Source organism: Carcharodon carcharias, chromosome 2, assembly GCF_017639515.1.
Source record: "Carcharodon carcharias isolate sCarCar2 chromosome 2, sCarCar2.pri, whole genome shotgun sequence".
NCBI classification, from domain to species: domain Eukaryota; kingdom Metazoa; phylum Chordata; class Chondrichthyes; order Lamniformes; family Lamnidae; genus Carcharodon; species Carcharodon carcharias.
The window spans coordinates 16,322,604-16,348,403 of record NC_054468.1 but is presented as its reverse complement, the minus strand read 5'-3'; the positions used below and the strand labels follow the sequence as shown (position 1 = coordinate 16,348,403).

At 46.2% G+C, this 25,800-nt stretch overlaps 1 protein-coding gene across 23 annotated transcripts in view; it reads left to right on the top strand.

Annotated features, from left to right (window-relative positions):
* mbnl1 (muscleblind-like splicing regulator 1) overlaps positions 1–7,678 on the top strand; it is a 350,001-nt gene extending 342,323 nt beyond the window's left edge. For all 23 annotated transcript variants that reach the window (XM_041183051.1, XM_041183048.1, XM_041183057.1 and 20 more), the window contains one exon: positions 4,713–7,678. The gene's annotated coding sequence lies outside the window, so the exon portion shown is untranslated. The remainder of the gene's footprint in view (positions 1–4,712) is intronic.
* The last annotated feature ends 18,122 nt before the right edge of the window (positions 7,679–25,800 follow it).

Here is a 25,800-nt window from a genome sequence, read left to right as displayed (position 1 = left end):
TCTGTCCACGTAACTGAAGTTACTCAGCCCTGGAGCCATTTTCATGAATCTTTTCGGCACCCTCACTAATGCCTACAAATCCACTTATGTGGGGTTCAAAGCGTGAGAGCCATGAGCATAAGATAGTCAATAATAAATCCGGTGGGAATTCAGAACAAGCTTCTTCACTAAGAAAGTGGTGAGAACGTGGGATCTGCTACCACAGGGAGAAGTTGAGTTTAATGGCACAGGTACTTTGAAGGGGAAGCTAGATAAGTACATGAGGGAGAAAGGAATAGAAGGAAATGCAGGTAGGGTTAGATGAAAAAGAGATTCCTGAGAAGCATGAAAAACAGCATAAGCTTGTTGCGCCGAATGGACTTTTTCCATGCTATTAATTCAAAATAATAGAACCTAATGGAACTGGAAAGCTACAGCTCCTTTCAGAGTAAATGCAGAATTTACTTTTGATTATCTTTGGTATTGCAATTATTGGTGTGAATTGGTGAGTCTTATGCCCATATCCTGTGTAGAAGTGATTGACTGGACAGAGCACAGTAACTCAGTATAAATTGCTTCATTGTGGGTTCCACATACCGAGCCATACTAATAAAGTTCAATCTCAGTTCTCAATTTAGCTGATTTTTTTTTTATTTGTTCGTGGGATGTGGGCTTCGCTGGTTAGGCCAGCATTTACTGCCCATCCCTAACTGCCCAGTTCAGAGGGCATTTAAGAGTCAGCCACATTGCTGTGGGTCTGCAGTCACATGTAGGCTAGACCGGGTAAGCTTCCCTATAGGACATTAGTGAACCAGATGGGTTTTTATAACAATCGGCAATGATTTCTGGTCATTATCAGGCTTTTAATTCCAGGTTTTTATTGAATTCAAATTTCACCATGTGTCATGGTGGGATTTAAACCCAGGTCCCCAGAGATTTATCCTTGGTCTTCTGGAATACTAGTCCAGTGACAATGTCACTACACCACCGCCTCCCCCATATGTTAATTGAAACGCTGATTAAGATGTTACAATTAGCTGTAGTACCCCTCAGCTACACAAGTTAAATCAACGACAATACTGCAACTTTAATATAGTAAAATGTCCCAACGCAGGAGGGTTATCAAATATTTAACATCAAGCCACATAAGGAGCGAGATATTAGGGCAGGCGACCAAAAGCTCAGTCAAAGAGATAAATTTTAAGGAGTGCCTTAAAGGAGGAGACGTGTAGGGAGGGAATTCCAGAGTTTAGGACCTTGGCAGCCGAAGACTTGAACATCAATGTGGATTAAAATCCAGGATATGTAACAGGCCAGACTTGGACGAGCGCAGAGACCTCTGAGGGTTGTAGGGCTGGAGAAGGTCACAAAGATCAGGAGGGTCGAGGCCAGGGACGGATTTGAAAGTAAGAATGGAAATCCCAAAATTGAGCTGTTGCAGGATTGGGAGCCAATGTAGGGGTGATTCAGAGTTCCTACTACTGCTCTTTACCCAGTGACTGATGATGGAAAAGGCCCACGTGCAGATGTCACAGAGGCTTGCGTTAAGTTTTAATCTTCCCCATCATTGATCCTAATGGTCTCTGCTGAGTAAGTGAAATAGAGAAGGAATTTGTATGTGTAGCACGTCTTCACACCTTCAAGAGAAGGTCATTGAATCCTGGGGCCCTGCACTGCTCTCTGTTAATTGCCCACTTAAGGAACTCAAGTGGCCCATTGGTGAGCAGACTGCCTGACGCCAGCCCTGCCCCTGGTATAATTGCGGTGGGCGCAAGGGCAGGCAGGTAGGTGGTGGGCATGCCGCCTGCCGGATTTAACGTGACCCCGCCTTCAACGTGTTAAACCCAGCCCTAGGTAGTGCAGACCATGTTTCAACCCCTCCTGCCCTCTCCCCCCAAAACCTCACCCTTGCCATGGTAGTATCCAGCCATGAGTAGCATCCAAGTAACAACTGAGGAAGTAGGAAAAACTCGCATTGATTTATTAAGCAACTTTCTCAACCTCAAAGCACTTGACAACCAATGAAGCATCTCATTTTTCAAGCGTAGTTGCTGCTGTAATGTAGGAAATGCAGCCGATTTGTGCACAGCAAGCTCCCACACACAACAGTGAGATCAATGAGCAGATAATCTGTGTTAGTGGCATTGGTTCAGGGATAAATATTGGCAAGGACACCAAGCATGAATGAAAGCCAATTAACTTGAGGCCTGCAACAATCCAATTTGCCTGAATCCTAAACCTCTCCCATCTCCATGATTATTCATCGTTTCAGGTGAAAAATAATGTTCTCTCCCAAATGCCTTTAAGTTGATTTAAATTTCATTTAAATAGATGCTGTCTCTCCCTAATATGGTGCTATATAAAGGCATGTTTCCCTTGCTCTCAGGGCCTGGTTGTCAATAAGGATATTTAGGTAGGATTTCCCAGTCTTGTACCTGGGCAGTGCTACAAAGACAAGGGGAAATGAGTGAAGAGGAGCACTGGCCTGCAGTGAGCCCATCAGCCAAAGAGACCAGGGAATCCTATCCCAGTCGAAGCCAGTCAGGGAACTAAAAACGGGAAGTGCTGGAGAAACTCAGCAGGTCTGGGCAGCATCTGCGGGAGACAGAAGCAAAGTTAGCGTTTCGAGTCCGCCCGACTCTTCTTCAGAGCTCATACGGACTCAAAAAACATTGACAACGGGCAGGAATTTAAGTCCTGTCGGCAGGCGCGCGCGACCGACCTGATCAGGCGTAAAATAGCGCGCGGTGACGTCGGGCGAGCGTCCCGGATGTCCCCCGCCCTCTCCTGCGATAGTTCGGCCGGCTGGCGGCGCGCACGCGAGAAGAGTCGCCAGCGCACCTGCCGACAGCTAAGAGGCCTATTGAGGCCTTTAATCGATGAATCGAAAGCTGTTTCTCGCTGCCCCCATCCAGGCTCGCGGTTGGCGGCCGGGTGAATCGGCCCAGGCGGTCTTTGGATTTTTTTTTAGGAAACCTCATCCACGGGTGGTGGTGGGGGGGCGGTGGGGGGAGGGGCGGTGAGGTTTCCAACGTCAATTTAAAGAAGAAATAAATTGACGTCGTTTTTATTCTGTTTAAGTCAGCGTGGGTGAGCCCTTTGTCGGGACAATTTTTTTTTTTCGGGTTTTAAAAGTCTTTATTTTTTGAGTTTGAAATAGTTCAGCTCCCCGAGGCAGCTCCCCCCCTTCAGGGAGCTTTCATTGTGCGATTCCCACCACCCCCGCCCCCCACCGGCCCCCCAACCAACCCCCCAACCTAGCGCATCACGCACGCACAGACTTACGCGCTCGCCCTCCTCCCACCCACCCACCCCCACCCCCACCCCCAACCCCAACCCCCACCCCCAACCCCAACCCCAACCCCAACCCCCCCAACCCCCAACCCAGCGCATCACGCACACGCAGACTTACGCGCTCGCCCTCCTCCCACCCACCCCCACCCCAACCCCAACCCCAACCCCCCCAACCCCCAACCCAGCGCATCACGCACGCACAGACTTACGCGCTCGCCCTCCTCCCACCCACCCCCACCACCAACCCCAACCCCAACCCCAACCCCCAACCCAGCGCATCACGCACACGCAGACTTACGCGCTCGCCCTCCTCCCACCCACCCCCACCCCAACCCCAACCCCAACCCCCCCAACCCCCAACCCAGCGCATCACGCACGCACAGACTTACGCGCTCGCCCTCCTCCCACCCACCCCCACCACCAACCCCAACCCCAACCCCAACCCCCCCAACCCCCAACCCAGCGCATCACGCACGTGCAGACTTACGCGCTCGCCCTCCTCCCACCCACCCCCACCACCAACCCCAACCCCAACCCCAACCCCCAACCCAGCGCATCACGCACGTGCAGACTTACGCGCTCGCCCTCCTCCCACCCACCCCCACCACCAACCCCAACCCCAACCCCCAACCCAGCGCATCACGCACGCGCAGACTTACGCGCTCACCCTCCTCCCACCCACCCCCACCACCACCCCAACCCCAACCCCAACCCCCAACCCCAACCCCAACCCCAACCCCAACCCCCCCAACCCCCAACCCAGCGCATCACGCACGTGCAGACTTACGCGCTCACCCTCCTCCCACCCACCCCCACCACCAACCCCAACCCCAACCCCAACCCAGCGCATCACGCACGCGCAGACTTACGCTCTCACCCTCCTCCCACCCACCCCCACCACCAACCCCAACCCCAACCCCAACCCAGCGCATCACGCACGCGCAGACTTACGCGCTCGCCCTCCTCCCACCCCCCCACCCCCCCAACCCCCCCAACACCCCACCCCAGCCGCGCTGCGTTTCTCAGAGGGCCTTTCACACTGGCTGCTCGCTAATTGCCGGTGCCAAATCGCATTCAGGGGCCGATCGCGGGTTGGGGGTTGGGGGGTGGGGGGCCGTTCCCAGGATGCTCCCGGGCCCGCCGGCAACTCCAGCCCGTTGACCTCAAACTTCCTGCCCGGTGCTTCTCTCTCCACGCATGCTGCCAGACCTGCTGAGTTTTTATATGTGATTTTTTTTCAAATTATTGCATTTAGCCTTAGAAAGCCTCCAAGAAAAAAAACACAAAAAACAAAAACAAAAAAAAAGAACATTAGTTGTGTACTTTTTCCACCCCCCCCAGCATTTTCCGTTTTTATTTCCTGCTTCCAGCCTCCGTGGCATTTTACTTCCAGCCGGGAACTAAACCGCCGCCTTCTTTTTTTTCTCTTCCCTGTCTAGATCAGCGTGAAGAGATGACAGTGTGCCGGAACACCATTACAGGGCAAGGGTCAACAGCCATTCTGTAAATACCACCATCTTATACCCAACCCCTCCCTCACCTCCCTCAGCCGGAAGCCTTTCCACCTTTTGCATGCTCATGAAACGGAAGTATGGTTATCCGGAAGGAAGCATTGAAAAGAACGCTGCACACTGAGATTTGCGTAGCCTGTATGTTCCACCGAGAGTAAAGCTGAGGGAAAGTGACCTATGGTCCAGAGTGCAACATCGTCTGCCTTTACTCAGTACTGTGTTATGCATAGGTTCCGAGATATATGCATAAATGACTCCCCCGTTTCTTTCACGCGTCTTCTCTCTCTCTCTCTTTCTCTCTCTTTCTCTCTCGACCCCTCCTCTCACTGGAAAGGTAAACTTGTACACTTTAGTATGCAGTATGTACTGGTACGCCTATGAACCATGCAAATCATTTTGATGTTAGGTTTAAATGGTTTTCCTTCAAGTTTACAAAAATGGAGAAAAAAAAAGAAAAAAAACAAGAGGTGCACCTTGTATTTAAAAAAAGTACTATTTTACCATTTTCATCCAGAGTCAGTTGTGCATGCACAGTGTTCTGTGTTAAGGTTATATTCTAGTGGAATGTGAGAAAGACTTAAAGGGCAATGGACAGAGATGAATGTGCTGGGCAAAGTTAACATTTTTTTTTTAAAGCGCATTATGGCTTTAAATACTGTGTCATAAATGTGTGTGGGGGGGTGGGGGGGGGTACACGTTAAGTGCCATACAAGACTGTACATCTAACCCTAAAGTATTACTTCTGCAGTGTTAAAGCAATTGTCTGATGCAACATAATTCAAAACTTGTTAAAGATAGTAAAATTGGACAGTGCCACAAACTTTGTAACTTTATCATACATGCCAAAGCACTCTCCGAAATGGCATCTTCACTCCAGAATGAATAGTGTGTAGCACACAATAAATAAAAATATAATTTTTTTTTATAAAGGGAAGTCTTGCAGCCTACTACTATTTCACTGACACACATTATTAATATCTACCATATAATTAATATCTACCAACGTAAATGAAAATTAAATAAAATGAATGTCATAACCACACATGGCCAAGAAGGATTTTCCTTGATGCAAGTTGGCCACACAGATTGGCAGCAAGTCAACTCTTAAGGGAAAGAAACCTATTTCCGCTAATTGCCAAGCAAGGTGCCATGCTTCAGAGATTCGAATAGGCGAGCCACGTTTGTGCAGTTTTAATTTGCCCCAATATCTTTATTTTACCCTCTGTCCAAGAAAACAGAACCAAAAGTCAATTAAGACTATAAAAAAAAAAGACTTTATGGAGATGGAAACTGGCTTTGTGCTGAATGTCTCACTGCAGTCACGTGCGTACATTATAAAGGCAAACTAAAGAAAAGTGACTCTAAGCTAGATACCGAACAAAGCACTGTCATTAAGATGCATGTTAAAACCAAAATATTAATGAAATTTAAGATGTTTGTTAAAAGTAGCACCGGGGTGGGATATGTATCCGGGTGAATTTTATATGTGATTTTTTTCAAATTATTGCATTTAGCCTTAGAAAGCCTTCAAGAAAAAAAACACAAAAAACAAAAACAAAAAAAAAGAACATTAGTTGTGTACTTTTAATGGGTTTATCCAAAGGAATTCCTTTATTTTTTTCCCTTCCCCCCCCCAATAGGAATCTTTTCTCTTTCTTTTCTGCAGCTTGTTAAAGAGGTAGTTCAGCAAAAGGTGGATCAACTGCTGTAGTGGGGCCAGGTTACTAGAAGTATCCTCATAAGAATGGAAGAAGCGCAGGTTCGATTCTAGAACTTTCCATACTTCCTAGCTCACTGCAAGGGTTTTGTTTTTAGATAGAACTTGAAAGGTGCGCTTAATAGTTTTAAAAGGGGTTGTTGAGTTGATTTTATTGATTGTACTGTACATCTATTAAAGCCTTAGATTATATATTACGGGTTGAAACCCATTTTAAATGTTACTTCAAACCTGTTAAGAACACATAGCTGATAGAATTCAATTGTTATTCAAGTTACTTAACATGCTAGGACTTTGCTTATTTTTTTCCTCCTTTGTTTAAATTTGTAGTTTCTTACATATATTAAGATTAGATTTGTCTTTATTTTTTATTCCGTTTAAACATAAGATATTGTTTTCATATTTTAGTTGGTAGATTTCTTCTGTTTATCAGAATTCACTGATAAAAAAAATTTCCAAAAGTTTATGACAAAAAAGATTTTTTTTTTCTCCCCCTTCATCCTTCATAACGTACTCATAACTTTGATTTAACTGTAGTGTCATTTAATTATTCATATTAGTATAACAACTTAAAGGATGATTTATATTGTACTGACTTATGATTACGAGCATCAGTCATCGTTACTTCAGTCCTGTTTGCATTCAGAGAACAAAGACCTTTTATATGGAAATCTTACAATGATATGTTTCATTGTGAAGTATGAAGTTAAGTTGTTGCTATGGCAACAATCCTGGCAGACAAATGTGTAATATTTTAATGATTTACTTTGTTTGTAATTAGTCATTACGGAAATCTCTAGTTCCTAGATATTAGAACTGAAAATTATTTTCTACTGTAACCATTTGAAAATAGTAAGATATTGTTTTCTGAGTATACTTTGATCTCCCTCTTCTGAATATCCAGACCTTCTTTAAATAGAAGCTGCATAATCAATAGATCAAAGGATTTTTTTATGTCATGAATTCAAATATTAATCAAAGCTTACTTATAAGAAAAGAGAATTAATCTGAGTTGTGTGTGCAAACACTTGAGGGTTGATTATGCTGCAGTTTTAGAGAAAAAAAAAGTGATCGGGCCTACGGGAAGAAAGTTGACTTTTTGCACTTCTGTACATAGTCAAGAGAGGGAAACCTGTAAAATAGTAAGATCTTATTTTGAATAAAAAAAAATGTCTATAATAACAAGGAATTTTGTTAAGGTAATTAAAACGACAGGCTGAACAAAAACAATAAAAATTTAAAAAAAAGCTTGCAAAAATAAAAAAAACTGATAATGGGCACAGAGTAAGCACCTCATTACCCACTCCCCCAAACCTTTCCCCACCCCCTCCCCCAACCCCCAACCCCCAACCCCCCACCCGCCCCCCCAAAAAAAGGCAAAAATATTGCTTTGCTTTAATGTGAACAGCTTGTAGTTTGCCAGGATTTTTTTTGGCTGGAATGATAGACATCTTTCTGAGATCTCCAGGGAAGGGCGTGGGTGCCCCCATTTTAAACCCAATTCCGCCCGCCGGGGAACAGATGGGATTGGCGTTGCGATTGTGTGATGTTTACGCCTCCCCACCCACCCACTCCCCCTGCCCGATTCTGGCTCTCCATTGGGGTGGTCGGAAGAGAGAAGTATTGGGTGGGACCAGTGGAGAGGCTGGAGGGGGGGAAGCATTTAATACAGCACTCCCACCCAATCCCGCCAGATTCTCGCCTGGCCAGATAGGTTTAAAATTGCACCTCCCCACCCCGCCCCCCCCCCCCCCACCCCCCCCCCCCACCTTTCCTCCTCTGCTCATGACTGACAACGGTGAACAGGTTCAAATCCCGACTGCAGGTCATTTAACCAGGGCAGGCACATCAATTACCAAGGCTCATACCATCGGAAAACAAAATTATTTTCACATCACTATACACCAACAAAAAAATATTAAAACTCATTAAAAAAAAATGTACTGCATGTTTAGAGGCTTTTGTAAAATAAGGGAAACGAAAAGAAAAATTGTATTTTAGAGAACAGGTTCTGTAAACTGAATTTGATGGTGTATTTCTCATGGGAAGTAAAAACACATACATACGTATATAAATATATAAATATATATTAAACTGGCTCCACACTTTCAATTAAGAAACAAAAATGTCAGTTTAATCACAGACAGATCAATCAAACAGCAGGTGCCCACATGATTTACTGCTCTCGCAATTCCTGTTCCTTTTTGCAGTTGAGTGTACACCTTTTAAAATGATTCAAATCAACTATTTTTGTTGACTTAAAGAGAAACAGAAAGATACCATTTTGACTCGAAAACGACCGGTTACATTTTTTTCCCCCCACAAACCTCCCCCCACCCCTCCCAAACCCCCACACCAGCTTTTAAAATAAATTGGTTTTTGGTGGAGAATTTTTTTCTCTTTCGAAAAGAAAGGGAGAAGAAATCCTCGATAGGGTTAGAGGAGGAGGGACCATTGGGGTTGGGGAGGGCGGGGAATGCAGAGAAAGAATGCATGTTTGAAACCCTCCACCCCTCTAACACATCCAACCCCCACCCCCCGCACCCCCCCCCCCCCCCACCCCCACCCACCCCCCCACCTCACCCCCCTCACCACTCCATCCCACCCACCCGAAATTTAATTTCCTCAGTTCTGATGAAGCAACCGCTCAAATTTGGTCAGGTTGCGCCCAGTTTGTGAGGCCGTAGCTACAACTGCTAAAAGGACAGAAGCTTGGTTTTACTATTGTGTAATCACAGATTTTTATTTTTGTTTTCCTGCTCGTAGTTGGCGAGATAATGTACTCTGTCCTTGGCTGCCAATTGTTTTTTTTTTTCCGGCTTATTTTATTATTACCGCTATATCTTTGATTCTTGCTGTATGGAATTTAAAAAAAAAATAAATAAAGATGAAATTGACAAAAAAAAAGAAGCAAATGGCCTCTGTGTTTCTCCTTATTGTTGTCGTATTTCTTTGAAGAGAAAAGCCTTCTTGCCCAATACAGCTAATTATGTGGAGACGTTAAGGGTTTACCAATCCCCCAGCATTTGCCGCCGGATCTCCGGGATTTATAGATTAATCTCCAGCTAGCTGCTGCGGACAAAACCCTGTAGAAAAGTCATGGGGAGCACTAAATTAATGGTGCATTTTTTTTTCACTTCCTTTGGAAAGATAAAATGTCATGGCACGGAAGGCCTCTTTGAAAGAGCCCCGCTCTTCCCTCACAGACCTGCGATTTTTTTTTTGCGTTAAAGAATTTATCCAATTCCCTTTTGAAAGTTACCACTGAATCTGCTTCCAGCGTCCTTTCATTCAGCGCATTCCAGACCATCGAAACTCGCTGCGTAAAAAGAAAAAAATTCTTCTCGTCTCCCCTCTGGTTTGTTGCCAATTGCTTTAAACCTGTATCCGCTGGTTACCAACCCTTCAGCCACTGGGAACAGTCTCCCCTCATTCACTTCTTCATTGGTTCGAACGTTTCTGTAAAATATTCCCTTAACCGTCTCAGCTCCAACACGTTCAAGCAGCGCGACGCCATCCAGGACAAAGCAGCCCGTTTGATCAGTGTCGTGCAAATGTAACAATCTTCATAATATTATTGTGATTTATTGTGAAGGTGAGTCAATGGTGGGGTTTGGATTAGTTTCTCAGGGTAGAATTTTGCCCTTGGCGGGAGCAGTTGGAAAGCCGCCCGCAATCGGGGCCAGACTTGCGATTTCACGCTGGACGGCCAATTAAGGCCCGCCCACGCGTGAAATGCGAGCGGCAGTGCTCAGCGCTGCCTGTGTGGGCGGGGGAAGAGGGCGAGTGGGGAACATCGTGCATGCGCGCGAGCGAGCGCTCGAAAATCTCCCTGAGGCACAAAGCTGCCTCCGAGGGATGATGATGAGTTTAAAAAATTACAAATAAAAGATTTTAAAAATGTAATAAAACACGTCCCTGCTCATGTGACTCTGTACAGAGATTTTTTCAATGCCGGTGTGTTTATTTACAGAAGATTAAGCGGTCTGAAGTAAATAAAGGTTTCTGACTTTGATACTATAAATGGTTGCAGTTGATTGAAACTTTTAATGAATTGTTAGTTGAGCCATTATTTTCAAGGAATCTTTTCAAAGCTTCTTTATTGTGTCCATTTCAGGATCATTTCAACGACTTGTCAGACTTGCCAATAGCTCATTGTTTCTGCACATAGTGGATACTTGGAGAGTGGGTATGGAGGATTCATGGAGGATATGAAGGGTGATACGAAATATGAGGGGGCTTGGGTTTTAAGGCACATGTGGGGAGGGTAAGCCGGGTAAGGGTTTGAGAGCCTGACATTCATCATTACAACTAGACCAAAGTGCCAGTAGATGGAGGCTGGCACTCTGGGCTGCCTTCCATCGCCTTCTCGGGCCTCCCACCGGAGGCAGTGGGCCCGATTCCATCTGGTCCCAGCCTCCTCAGAACAAAAATATGGCCCGTGAGTGGCCCCTGTCTAAAGGAGATGGGTCTGTCGAGTCAGGAAGTTTCCTGACTGAACATTCTCAACCGCACAGTAAAAATCTAGCCCTACAATGCCGTTCCTTCACTGTCGTTGAGTCAAAAACTTGGAAAGTACCCAAAAGCACTGTGTGGGTGTACCTATATCACATGGACTGCAGCGGTTCAAGAAGGCAGCTCACCATCTCCTTCTCAAGGGCAATTAGGGATGGGCAATAAATGCTGGCCTAACCAGTGACGCCCACATCTCTTGAATGAATAAAAATCACATGACAGCCAATTTTCACACAACAAAGCCCCACAAACAGTAATGTGATAATTTGACCAAATAGAAGAAAAGTTAGGGAGTTCTCCGTGCTGCCCTGGTCAACAGTTTTCACTCAACAAACATCACAAAGGCAGATTATCTGGTCACCATTCCATCATTGTTCCTGGGAGCTTGCTCAATGCACATTGGTGGCTGCGTTTTCTATATTACAAATAAGGCCATGGCGGTGGGCGGTGGGGGGTGGGGGGGGGGGGGGGGGGGGTGGGGGGTGGGGTGGGGGGGGCGGGGTGGGGGTGGGGTGGGGGGGGGGAATTTTCAGTGCCCGCTGCTGTCGGGCGAGTTCGGTGGCGTGAGTGGACAATATGGCAAGAAGGGCAACAAATTGGTTTCACGGCATCACGAAACCAGTCTGTGACCACGCGCTTAGCCCGCCGATGGTGGGTCGCATTTCCCGCCATCGAATATCGGGAACCTCATTGCAATACACCTTCGTATTATTATAAGGCCAGTCCACCGGAATCCTCCCTACCAACAAACCCCCATCAACCCTCGCTGGATCGTCCACCCACGGCGATGTGTTTCACAACAGCGTATATAAGGTTTGCACTTGGCAGGCTGCACTATGAGGGGGAAATGGAGGTGAGTGCACAGTAACGTTGCAGAGCGCTCGCGAGGATCACCTGTTGGATTTCAAGGCTGAGGCAGCTTGGGAGGAGGGGGTGGGGCAAGGACTACCCTGTAGCTGATGGTAGCGCACAAGCATGGGCAGGGGGGGGTGGGGGAGTGCGGGAGGGAACTGGGCACACATTAGTGACCATTCCTCTGCAGCTGAGACAGTTCAGGCACAGCCACATTGACATGGTGTGGAGTGGGGTCTCTAGCTTATCTGCCCACTCAAGCAATGCAGAGGCATGAATGTGTCATCAAGTGCTCCAGAGCTTTTCAGCCCTCGGGCGCAGACTGCTAAATAATGAGCATTTTATGGGCTGTAGAAATGTTGGACAACAGGGCACGTTGTACAATCTCCCTGCTAAAACTGGCTGTGCAGCAATCATTGCTTCTTGTGATGTCATCATCCCAGTTTGGACCAGTCTCCCCCATGGTTCAAGCCAACAGTGCAGCCTTGCAGTGTGGGTTAGGAGAATACCTGCACCTGAGCTGAGAGCACAGCCTGCAGTCCAAAGGGCAAAGCTGCCGCCAATCAGTCAGGTGGGGTGGGGGTGGACGTGGTGGGGTTTCAGGCAGCCATGTAGGGCACTGCTCTTTGGCCATCCAAGTGGTGGCCAGCACTCTCCTGGGTGCATTGAGGGACATTCAGATTTAACCAAGGGAGGTTCTTAGTACACACAAGCTAATCCATACGTCTCTCCCTTCCATCCTGCAGGTGGAGTACATCAGGAGCATGGAGCCTGGTGAACTAGCTGTATGCCTCGCGGCGTACAGAGAGCAGAGACGATGGCGAACTGAGGCGCCTGGCTGCGCAGAGTGAGGAGCAGCACCCTCTGAAAGAAGGGGTGGCTGGGGGTCCTGCACACGCTGCTGAAAAGCCACAGCAAGCCGTCACTGGTCGGCACCTAGTTAGACCCAGGGTCTTCAGGCACTGCCTTTCCCTCCTGCAGATGACCGAGAACCAGTGTCGCTGAAGACTTCACGTGTCTAGGGAACTGGTTGGTAACATCTGCCAGCTTCTGCAGCATTTGGTGCCACGGGGACATGGAGGGCATCCACTGTCAGTGGCTGTGAAAGTGACCATGGTGCTCAATTTCTACATCAGTGGCTTCTTTCAGGACTCCACAGGTGACCTCTGAGGGATATCACAAGCCTCTACCCACAAATGTACTATGAGGTCACGGATGCCATCTTCACGAGGGCACACGACTTTGTGCATTTCTCCCGGGCACAGGAGAGCCAGGATGCAAGAGTGATTGGATTCGCCCAGATCTTGGGTTCCCCACAGGTGCAGGGTGCGATTGACTGCACTCATATGGCGCTCAGATCTCCATCGCAGCAAGCGATCAACTATGTCACCCACATGGACTTCCAATCGCTGAATGTGCAGCTGGTGTGCGACCACCTCAAATGCATCCTGCAGGTCTGTGAACGGTTTCCAGCGAGTGTCCATTTCTCCAACATTCTCAGTTGGTCACAGATCCCTGACGTCTCCCAGGGTCCACAGAAGCTGCAGGGCTGCCTTCTTGGTGACAAGGGCTACTCGCAATGCGGCAGCCTCAGACTGCAGCAGAGTGATGGTATAACGAGGCTCAAGCTGCAACTTGCAACTTGGTGGAGCAAACCATCGGGAGGCTGAAAATGAGGTTCCGGTTTCTGGACCGGTCTGGTGGAGCCCTGCAATATTGACCACAAAGGGTGTCACACATCGTCGTCACCTGCTGCACCCTTTACAACCTGGTGTTCATTAGCTGGCTGAGGAGGAGACGGAGGTGCTGGAGGAACAGAAAGAAGGCTTCAGGATTCAAGTTCAATGGAAGCAGATTTAAAGTGAAAGATGGAAGGTCTGTAACTCCTTGCTATGGGCATGTGAAGCAGTGGTGTACTATTGACAGCTGACTCGGTGAGAAAGAGAGTGCGTGGAAGGAAGCTTGAATGCACGTGGTGACCCAGGGAAGTGGAACTTTGGAAGGAAAGTTTGAAACCCTGGAAGTGAACCCTTGCAGAAGGTGTCTGAGGGAAAGCATCAGTTTGGGAGAAGATTCCAAGACGAGTTCCCGGAAAGTGGAGATTGGAAACCCTCATGTGAAAGACAGAGTGCAGTGAGACCGATTGGCTCACAGTGTGACAAGCGCCTAAGGGGAGTTGAGGAGAGATGCATAGTATCTGGTTGAGGTGGCATCTGTCACTTGGTTTCAGAGTGTGGTGGGTCTGACCACAGGGTGCCATAGGTTTAAGTGGATTGTGTACTTACTGTGAACATTAAAGTACATGATAGCTTTAGTAACTTGTGTTATCCTTACAAATCTGTATATATCTGTAAAGGTATAGTTGTGGGTGAAGGAGTATTGTAATATAGTTCATCTTTTCTTGTTAAATAAATGTTTTAATCTTTTGTTAAAAGTTCATTAGCTGACTCCTGTGACTCTGTTCAGTAGCTACTCTCCACATATCTAAACAAACAAATAAAAGTTAGGATCTCTCAAGTTGGGTTCCACTCTGGGAATAGGCTTGTCCAGGGGTAACCTCAGCTGGGATCATCACAATACCCAAACTATTACATTACCAGTAGCATGCATTAACATAACAAGATATACAAATGCTTTGTGTCAACAGAAGCCATTTCAGTCCAGTGTCCACTTTTAAACATCCAGTTTTCTTTGAGCTTTAAACTATTGACAATGCAGTTACAATTAGATTTTTTTGTCCAGCCACATGTATAACCTGTAAATTAAATGATTGCAGTAATAAACTCCGTCAGAATAGTCTTCCACTTCAGTCTCGAAATTTGTCCAGAAATTTTAAACGACTGTGGTCTGTATAAACAATTGCTTCAGACAAATTACTTGCAAACATAAATTTTGAAATGCTGCAACACTAAGGCCAGACCCAGGGTCTCTTTTTCTTTGATGTACATTCAGCTTTCGTGAAAAATATCCTATTGGTTTCTCAATTCCAGTTTCATCTTCTTGTAACAGTACAGCACCAATACCTACAACACTTGTGCCAACTGCCAACTCAAACTTCTTGGCATTATTAGGTATTTCCAAAACTTGTGTCATAGTCAATACAGTTTTTAAACTATCAAATGTATTCTGACACTCCTGTCTCCATTGAAACTTCTTGTTCGTTTTAATAGTTCACTCAATGAGCAACCACACTGCTAAAGTTTGGTACAAACTTTTGGTAAAATCCACTCGTGCCCAGAGACCTCAAAACTTCTCATTTTGTTGTAGGCACAGGGAAACTCACAATGGCTTTTACTTTCACATCTCTTGAAGCCACCGTAACATGTCCAGTGGTATGGCCTAGATGTGTAACTTACGTTTTGCAAATTCACTCTTAGCCATGTTCATCACCCAGTTAGTTTCTTGCAGTCGATCAAACCGTTCTTTCAGATGTTGCAAATGCGCCTCCCATGTTTGACTGAAAACTATCAAATCATCAATGTAAACAGCACAATTGCAATTACTTTGTCAGTCTTTGAAATGGTGCAGGTGCGTTTTTTCATAACAAATGGCATAACTTTAAAATGATCTAGTCCACCTGGTGACACAAAAGTCGATATCTCCTTTGCTCTCTCTGATAGCAGTGCTTGCCAATATCCTCTCAGCAAGTCAATCTTTTTGATAAACTTTGATTGTCTCACTTTCTCAATACAGTATTCCAACCGTGGAATAGGATCTGAATCTGCTTTCATCACTGCATTCACTTTTCAATAATCCTCACACTGTCTTTGCGTTCCATCACAATAGGTAAACTCCAGTTACTGCAACTAGACTCAATCATGTCATTATGAAGCCTGAATTCAATTTCTTTCTGTACTTGTGATAACTTTGCGGGATTTAATCTATAAGGACGTTGCCTTATCAAAACCGAATCACCCACACGTATATCATGTGTAGCTAAATTTGTCCTCCCTAGCTTATTCCCACAAATAGCTTTGTGTGACTGCAATAGCTACTCCAACTCACTTTGACACTTGTCTGGAAGGTAACTCAATATTACATTTAAATTGTTAAGTACCTCGTCATTATCCAATGTGATTAGAGGAAAATCAAGCTCAGAATCCTCTTTCTCCTTATCTACCACCACTAATACCTCCTTTGGGTCATTTTCCATGTCAAAGTACTTTTTAAGCATGTTTACATGCCACATCCTCTGCTTCTTTTTTTCCATCTGGAGTATTTATTTAATAATTTACTTCACTCAGTTTCTTTTCAATCCTGTAAGGCCCTCTAAACCATGTCTTTAACAGTTCACCCAATAGTGGTAATAAAAATAACACTTTTCTTCCCAGCAACAAAACAACGAGCCGTGGCTGTCTTATCTGCCTTCACCTTCATCACCTGCTGTGATAGTTTTACATGGCCCTTAGTGAACTCACATGCTCTGTCCAATCTTTCTCTGAAGTTTGTCACATAGTCCAGGAGAGTAACTTCCAAATTTTGATGCACTAATTTCTCCTGAATCAACTTCAGTGGTCCCTTACCTCATGACCATAGGTTAATTTAAAAGGACTAAATCCTGTTGATTCATTAGGAGCATGCCGCATAGCATATAACAAGAATAGAATTCCCCTACCCCAATCCTGTGGACAATCTTGACTATAAACCCTAATCATGGTTTTCAAAGTTTGATGTCATCTTTCCAAAGCACCTTGTGATTCAGGATGATAAGCTGTTGACTTAAACTGTCTTATCCTCAAGCTGTTCATTACTTCCTTAAACAGCTTTGGCATGAAACCTGTACCCTGATCTGATTGTGTTTCTTTTGGTAAACCATATCTGATAAAGAATTTAGTCAACTGTTGCACAATTCTCTTTACTGTAATACTTTACAAAGCTATCACTTCTGGAAACCTTGTAGACACATCCATTATTGTCAGCAAGTCCTAATTTCCACTTTTAGTGTTAGGGAGGGGCCCTACACAATCAATCAGGATCCTGATATAAATTTCCTCAAATGCTTGAATTAGAATTAAAGGTGTTGGTTTGATCGCTGCTTGTGGTTTTCCTGTCACCTGACATGTGTGACATGTTCAAAAGAATTTGACTACATCATTATGCAATCCAGGCCAATAAAAATGGTTTTATATTTTTGCTTGAGTCTTCTTAATTCCTAAATGTCCAGCTACTGAAATTTCATAAACTACCCTCAATATCTAATTTCTGTATCCAGATGGTATAACTATCTGATGCACTATCATCCATTTTTCATCTGCTGAAACATGAGAGGGTCTCCATTTCCTAGTTGACACACTATCTTTAAGGTAAAAACATTCTGGGATACATTCTGCCTCTGTTTCTGAGTCAGCTGCTTGAAATAACTGCTTTATTTGTGGATCTTCTGCTGCAGCTCTACCAATTGCCTTGAGCTAAACAGTTCAGCTTCATTCTCTCTCCCTGAACAATCTTATCAAAAATAGTATCAGCTAATTGGATACCAGCGTCTTTCTCTGTCTTTTAAATTCCTACCCTTCCTGTTTTAACCAGTGAGTTTGTGATCTTGTGACTATAAAATCTGGAAACAATCCAGGATGTTCTTTCTGCAATACCCCTGTTGAATATACCTCCCCAAGCTTTTTGACTACAGTAGGCATCACCAACGTCTGTGACACAGCTATATTATTATCTAAAATAAGTTGAAACCCTGCAATGGGCAATTTTTCCACCACTTTAACAATCACCTCACCTGTTTTCCACTTACTCTTTAAATTTACCTTCCAAAGTGGAGTAGGTTTAACATCTTCATGAATCCCACTTATTATCATGTTTTCCTGCAATATTTCCTCTGGACAATAAATATAACTATCCCACAACATTAAGGATTGACTAGCCCCTGTGTTTCTTAAAATTTTAATATCTTTGCCTGCTCCACCCTGTACACATGGTAAGACTTCCCCTTCACATACAAAACCTTTAAACATATCTGTAACCTGCCCTTCGGAACTCCCTTGGATGAATTGTGAACACATTTCCACTTCTTTACCTATCACTGATTCTTCCTGCTTCACCTGTACACAAACCACTGTCTTTTTCCTGTGCCTGAATCTCAGAACCCACAGTTCTCTTATTTCCAGAACTTTTCTGCATTCCAAGTTCTACAACAGATTTTCCCTGTAACCTCCAACACATGAGCTTTGTATACCCAACCTTATTACATTGAAAACATCTCAGTTTTCGCCTGTTACTTGTACCCTCAACATCTTCCTTTTAGGTCTGAGAAAAAGCATCCTGAGAATTTCCAACTATTCCTTCTCTTCCCTGGCTACACACCTTCTTTCACCTTCCCACTTACTGTCCTCCTCGGATTTAAAAGGGTGACGAAGAAAAGATTTAGATCTATGAGCTAACTCATAATCATCATTTAACTCTGCTGCTTGCTTTACAATTTTAACCCTCTGTTCCTCCACATGAGCTCTCACTGCCGAATGAATTGAATCTTTAAATTCGTCCAAAAGAATTACTTCCCTAAGAGCTGCCTATGTTGTCTCTACCTTTCATGCCCATATCCACCAGTCAAAATTACTTTGTTTTACTCTCTCAAACTCAATGTAAGTTTGCCCAAGCTGTTTCCTTATATTCCTAAATGTCTGCCTGTATGCGTCAGGAACCAACTCATTTTCACTCAAAATAGCTTTATTTGCTGCAACATAATCCACTGATACTTCTTTTGAAAGTGAAGCATAAACCTCTCTACCTACCAACCAAGGCTGTAAAAGCAATGTCCAGATTTCTTGGGGCCATTTCATCTGCTTAGCTTTCTTCTCAAACAAAATAAAGAAGGCCTGTACATCTCTTTCCTCAAACTTCGGAAGAGCCTGCACAAATTTAAACACCTCCCCATTGGGCTTTAGGTTGGAAGTGATAATTTCATCCTGAGAACCTCCCTCGGCCTCAGAGATTTCTGTTTTAACTTTAAGCTTTTTAAGCTGATATTTTCTCTCCCTCTCCTTTTCTCATTCCTCCCTTGCTAATTTCTCCAGCGCCGGTTCCCTCTCCTGTTTTATTTCTCTCTCCTGCCTTTCTGCTTGCTTCCTTTGAAATGCCCTTACTATTTCTTGTGCTTCCAATTCCAGTTTTTTTCATTTCCATTGCTTGTTCATGTTCAAACTTCTTCATTTGTAACTGAAGTCTCACTACCTTCAGCTGTGACTCACGAGTTTCAGGTATCCCTTCCGATTTCAAATGCTGTGCTATTACTTCAATTATGTCCGCTTTCTTTGCCCCTACAATTAATCTCAACTGCAATTTATCCACCAATTCTTTTAACTTACCCTTAGATACTTTCTGTAAACCAATCAGAGTTATGTCTTCTACTCCCAGAATAGTCTTAACTATGGAAAAAGCCATTTTTGCGGTCTCACCACTTTAAAGTCATTCACACCAACTCCTGAGTTCAATGTATTTCTCATACTCATAGCCTCAAGATTCACCAACTCCAAGCCAATCAAGGAATTTCAGAAAACCTCATAAGGAGTCCCAAATTTTGTTATGATGTGGCAGGTGATATGTGCCAGGCAGACCAAATCCACAAGGGAAATTTAGCAATGCTGTCACAATGGTTTTGCAATTTGTATTTATTACGAGAAGATTTGATAACTCAATTCAGACGTAATGAGTTCACTAACACCTTTAGAGATTTTAAAAACTCAACTAAAACATTCATGAACAAAATAAATGATTTCAAGCGCATACATAAGATTACAGTTGCTTAATACAATAACAAATCCCAAAATCCCTAATTAACCTGACTCCCAACTACACACCCCCTTTAAGGCAACTGTCCAAAATAGATTTTAAATTTAAATAGGCAAGCCAGAAAGCTTACCACAGTACCCACTCAACAGTGGAATTCCAAAGGCTTACTAGATACAGCAGGCTTCTGCAAAAGTGGCTGGAAGCTTTCCCCAAGACTGTTTTACACATCCTTTTAGATATTACATGGCTTTCCATCCTTCTTTATATATGTTTCCCTCTCTTTAATCTGTAAATTCCATTGTTCTATGTGTCTTTGGAAATTTACTTATCCAATAACATAAAAATCTTTAACGTTGCCAATATGGTCAGTACCTTTTGGAAAAATAAACCTACTGCTTGGCCTTGCTTATCTTGTTAGTTATAAAAATCCTATCACTCCTTTGAAACCTAAGCAGCTCCTTCACTAATCTAAAAATGCAAATTTCCTTCACACCCTACACACTGCCCTCATCCATGTTTACTCATTGGCATTTCAAATGCCTTTTACTCCTAACTTCTTTTGATAATTTCAAGCTTGTAATCTATCTGACTCTAATTCAATTAAATCACACAGATAGAACCATCTACACTCACCCTCCATAAACCTACTTTACAATAAACCACAGGAATATAACGAAAAAAATGTTAGTTTCATGACACTTTAAAAGCACCTGATCCTTTGTCCACCTTCAAATCTAACCCCTTTAGGAGCACACTGGTCACAGGTGCTGAAGGGATTGGTGGGGGTGTGGGGGGGGTGTGGGGTGGTGAGGCAACTCCACCTCAAAGGTGCTGAAAGCACAGAGAGAGAATGACGGACAGGGTGACACTGGCCCACGACGTTCTGGCAGCAATGACAAGCATCATTGAGTTGCAGGTACCACTAATACCTTCAAGGAGTGTGAGGCTGGACCATCACTTTGGTCTGAAGGCTGCACAAAGCACAGGGAAGAGGCCCTGGACTGAGACACCTGCCTTTATCTTGTGCAGAAAGGTTTCACACCTCAGTGACATGAACACTGCTCATCAGGGCAGGGAGACACTGTTAAGAGTTTATTTAAAATAGTGAACATTAGGCACAAGTGATTAACTCACGTGCCCAGGCTATGCAACTACGTCATCTTAGATTTTCTAACCCTGCCGCTACGACTTGGTGCTCCATGGGCATCCACGTTGGAGGTGGAGGCAGCCTGCTAACTGCTATGCCCTGTCTGTGATGACCTTGATGGGTGTCCTCAGGAGGACCAAGACCTCATGGGGCCTGGCCTGCTTTCTGGGTTCTGCTGTGTGGCAGTAGCCCCTCCTCGACCTGCATAGCTGGAACTGCTGGGGTCACAGGATTCAGATGGGCCAGACAGTCACGGAGTCACCTGGGTGGATTGCCCCGGAGAGTGCATCTGCTGATTATCCTCCCTATGGGTGCCCAAGGATGCCTGGCTGACTCCTTGAGGGGTGGGCGAGGCTGGAGTGAGATTGAGCTGCCCAGCAACCCTCTCACTTTGATGGCCAATTATAGGGTCAGCGATGGAGTTCAGCCTGTGCAGCAGGACAGGAGTGACATCCTGGACCAAGGTCTCTATGTTGGCTGCCATCCTACCAGTTTTGACCTCGGTGCGTTGACATGCCAGTGCTATCACCTCAGCCTAAAGGCAGACGGAGTCCTCCATTGTGTCTTGCAACCTGAGGATTGCAGCAGACATCCCTTCCTGATGTTCCTGAGCTTAGCTTTGCAGCTCCAGCAACCGTGACATGACTGAGTACACAGGCTCGTCACCTGACTCTGACTCAGCAAATTTCTGGCCTCCAACAATCCTCTGAGTGCCGGGGACCTGGGAATTCCCTCTGCCACCGGCTGTGAATCAGCAAGTGCAACGTGCTCACCTGGCTTTGAGCCCCGGGTTACTCCAAAGCTAGCTGTGAGTCTCTGCGCCGGTGGAGGGTGTGAGTGAGTGCTGTGACAGGACTTCAAGGAGTGTGCCTTAAAATTCCTCTTCAGAGGTTTCTTCAGGGCTTGATTGGAGACCCTAGGTCACGGACTCTGTCAACTGTTTCCCAGATGTGCCTTTGAAAGCAAGGAGAGATCATTAGTGCATGAGGGCAAATCACTCACAGCATGGTTGTCTGATGGATGTTGCACTGCTGGATCCTCACTTGGTAGAGCAGCACCGAGCTCACTGCCGGCACAGGAATGGTCCAGAGCTTCACCGGCCAGCTGGATGGCTCTGTTTTCAAAGTCCCTGAGGACCTTGATTTCAGCCATTCTTCCACCGAGGAATGCCAACTTGTCCTACATAAAGAGAGTGTAAGCAGGGGGCCTGCCTGGCATGTATGGGTGGTGAATGATCCCACGGATGGGATGAGGGCGATGAATGTCTGTGTGAGAACTGGCAGTGAGTGAGGGCCCTGTGGATGGGTGATGGGTTTGCGAGTGTGTGAGTTGAGAGTGATGAGAAGAGTGACTTACTCTGGTGGATCGGAGCAGATGATTCATCCTCTTTCGGCACTGGGTGGCTGCCCTCTTTTGCAGGGCGCTGACACTGCCTCCCAAGCCGGATTGGTGACGTTGCTGCCTGTCCTGCGGCCAGAGTAGGGTAGAGGACATCACGGTGGGCCTGCACTACCTCCAAAAGGCGCTCAAGGGATGCGTCGATGAACCTAGGGGCTTCAGTCTTTCTGGGCCATGTCTTCCACACAGCACTCCTGGGCTGGAAATTGCGCCGGGCTGCACTTCAAACATAGCACCAGGCATGAAGAAATGGCGAGGTGATGGCGTGGCGAGCGAAGGAGAGCCTGCCCGCCATCGAAAGGGCGTGTTTACTGGGAATGCATAATGAATGCGGTGGCATTGGGACGTGAGAAGCCGCCATTGCCACAGTGAAACCCGTGCCTCTAAGCTTTATCAACAACATGGTGCGCGGTGGGGCAGAACAAGCCGCCATTTCCCTCGGGAGGTCGGGCTTCGACTTCCCCGCTCGCTTTTGGACATTGCCGATTTCATGGAAAATCCTGGCCCGAGGATGAGACAACACTGGCCACTTTCCTGCAGAACTCAGCAGTCGCAGAAAGACTTCGCAACGTTTCAACGTGCTTGACAGCCAATGAAGTAGAGGGTGGGATCATCGCCCCCACTAAGTGCGGTGCTGGGCAAGAAAAACAATGGTTTACACCCCCCCACCCTGGCTGGCAGAGCGGCATCTGATTTCCCCACCCTGCTGTCACCTCAGTGATCCGGGAGCCATATTCAAATGTCGCCTCTGCACAGAACCAGCACTCTTGGAAGCTGGTGGAAAGCCCTGGCTCCCAAAGGGAGAAAACATACTCTCCCCAAATTCAGTGATGCCTCTCTGGAATGCCTACCGAATGCAGTGGTGGGCCTGCCGTGAAGTCCTCTACCCCCGCTCTGGGCAAAGAACCTCATCCAAGGTGACAAATCTGGAATGGGTGGCAGCGGTGGTCAATGCCAATGCCCTACAAAAGAGGACAGCCACCCAATGCCGAAAGAGGATGAGTGATCTCCTCTGTTCCACCAGGGTAAGTCACTCTTCTCATCACTCTCAACTCACACACTCACAAACCCATCTCACATCCACAGGGACCTCATTCACTATTAGGTCAGGGGACATCACCACTCACTCTCTCACATACACCGTCATCTCCTCTGTGTCCACATCCCATCCATGGCAGCACTCAACATCCACACATGCCAGGCGTCCTCCTCATCTAGCTTGGCAGGCTTCCTGCTTACAGTCTCTCCATCTGTCTTCATGTAGGACAAGCTGGCTCATAACAAAAGGAAAAGGTCCCAGACCAGGGGTGGAACGCCCGCACTAAAGATCCTGACTGACTTTGAGAACAGAGCCATCCAGCTGGCCGGCAATGATCTGGGCCATTCCTGTGCTCATGATGGGGTCAGCAAGGCTCAACCAATTGAGGACCCTGCACTACAACACCCATTAGACAACCATACTGTGAGTGGTGTCTTCTGTTGCACTGTTCCCTTCCATGCACTAATGGTCTCTTCTTTCTTTCACAAGTGCATCTGTAAAGGTTCTGAGGGCATCCACAAGCTAGGCCCTTGACTCAAGTCCCAAAGACACCACGGAAGAGAAATCTGATGACACCCTGATTGCAGACCACCACAGCGCTCACCCACACCCTCCACCAGTGCAGAGACACACACCTCGGTGGGACCTAGTTCTAGAGCAGCCTCGGGGTCACAATCTGGTGAGCACATCATACTGTCTGATCCACTGCAGGCAGCGGCAGGGTGCCAGCCCTCGGAGGACTGCTGGAATCCAGAAACCTGCTGAGTCTGAGTCGGATGACGAGCCTCTGGATTCGGTTCCACCTCAGTTGCTGGAGCTGCAAAGCCAAGCTCAGGAACATCAGGAAGGGATGTCCGCTGCACTCCTCAGATTGCAAGACACAATGAAGAAATCCGTTCGCCTTCAGGCTGAGATGATAGCGCCAGCCTGCCAATGCACTGAGGTCAACACCAGTAGGGTGGCGACTGTGGATGCCCTCCGAAATGCCAAACCCTGCAGAAGGTGGCATATGGGAGTAGCCAATCCCCTTGACAATCGAAGTCTTTGGTGACACTGGTTCTCGCTCATCTGCAGGTAGCAGAAGCACCATCTTTATACCCTGGGTCTAGTGAGGTGCCTACAAACAATGGATCTGTGTGGATGTGCGGAGGAGGCCCTACCACCTTTGACCATGGGAGTTGTGCTCGTCCCTTTCCTGAACGAGGCCCCTCCATTGCATTCTTTTCCTTCTTCTATCCTGCCTGTCAGCCATGAGACAGGCAGCGACATCACCAGGCTCCATGTTCCTGGCATCTCCTCACTGCAGTACTACGGAGAGAGACTCAAGGGACAGCTTATATCTCCTAAGGACCCCTCTTGGTTAAGTGTCTGGCTCCGGCCTGCGTCTCAAGGCCCCTTCACGCGTGCCGGAGAGTCCTGGCTACCATTTGGGTGGCCAATGTTTATTTCGCTTGATGCCTGACCAAAACCCCACCCACCCTTGCCCCACACCACATGACCAGGTGACGAGAGCTGCAGCCTCCCCCGACTGCTCTCAGCTCAGGAGCAGGTCACCAGGCGCACACCTTTTAAAGACAGCTGTAAATCACGCCATTCCGAAGTCACGCTGACGTGGGATTTAAATTTGACTTGTGGGAAAAATTCCGGCGTGTGGCCACAATAGTGAGGTGCAAATTTATTAAAATGAAGTTCCCGATATTCAACAGTGGGAAACACAGCCCCCCCATTGACAGGGGGTGTGTGGAGGGGAAGGGGACAATCGCGTCCTGGATTTACATCATTGAGAAACACGACTAGGATCTTCTCATGAGATTTCCCAATCATGCCGTCGAACACGCCCGTCCAGATTGGGCACGGAAAATCCCAAGCCTCTGTCTTTCCTTTTAATTCATTCTGTGGTCACAGATATCGCTAGTAAAGTTTGCACGTGCCATCCATTCATTGTTGAACAGCTTGCCGGTAGGCCTTCTTCTTGAACCTCCGGAGCCTGTCTGGTAAAAGTGCACCCACAGTGCTGTTAGGGAGGGAGTTCCAGGATCCTGACCCAGTGATGCATGTTCAAGTCAGGGTGGCATCTGGCTGTTTTCCCTCTCCGCGGTGTGGCAGCTGAGACAGGAATCTAATTGTGTGAGGAGTCATGGTGTAGAGGACACATCCGAACACTCTATGATGCCATGTTCAAGAAGAGCAACATGCGGCTCTCTTGAGATCATCCTGTCCCAGTATAAATGGAGCTTCATCTGATGCCTTTTGCTTTGGAGTTAATCAAAAAAGTGAAATGTTTCCATGGTTACAAAATTGAATGGCATATTACATTAATGTTTCACAGTTATAACATGTTCTATGGATTTTTTAAATTCATTGATGGGATGTGGGCTTCGCCAGCATTTATTACCCATCCCTAGTTGCCCTTGAGAAGGTGGTGATGAGCTGCCTTCTTGAATCACTGCAGTCCATGTGGTGTAGATACACTCACAGCACTGTTAGAAAGAGAGTTCCAGGATTTTGACCCAGTCGCAGTGAAGGAAAAGTGATATATTTCCTCATCAGGATGGTGAGTGACTTGATGGGGAAATTCCAGGTGGTGATGTTCCCATCTATCTGCTGCCCTTGT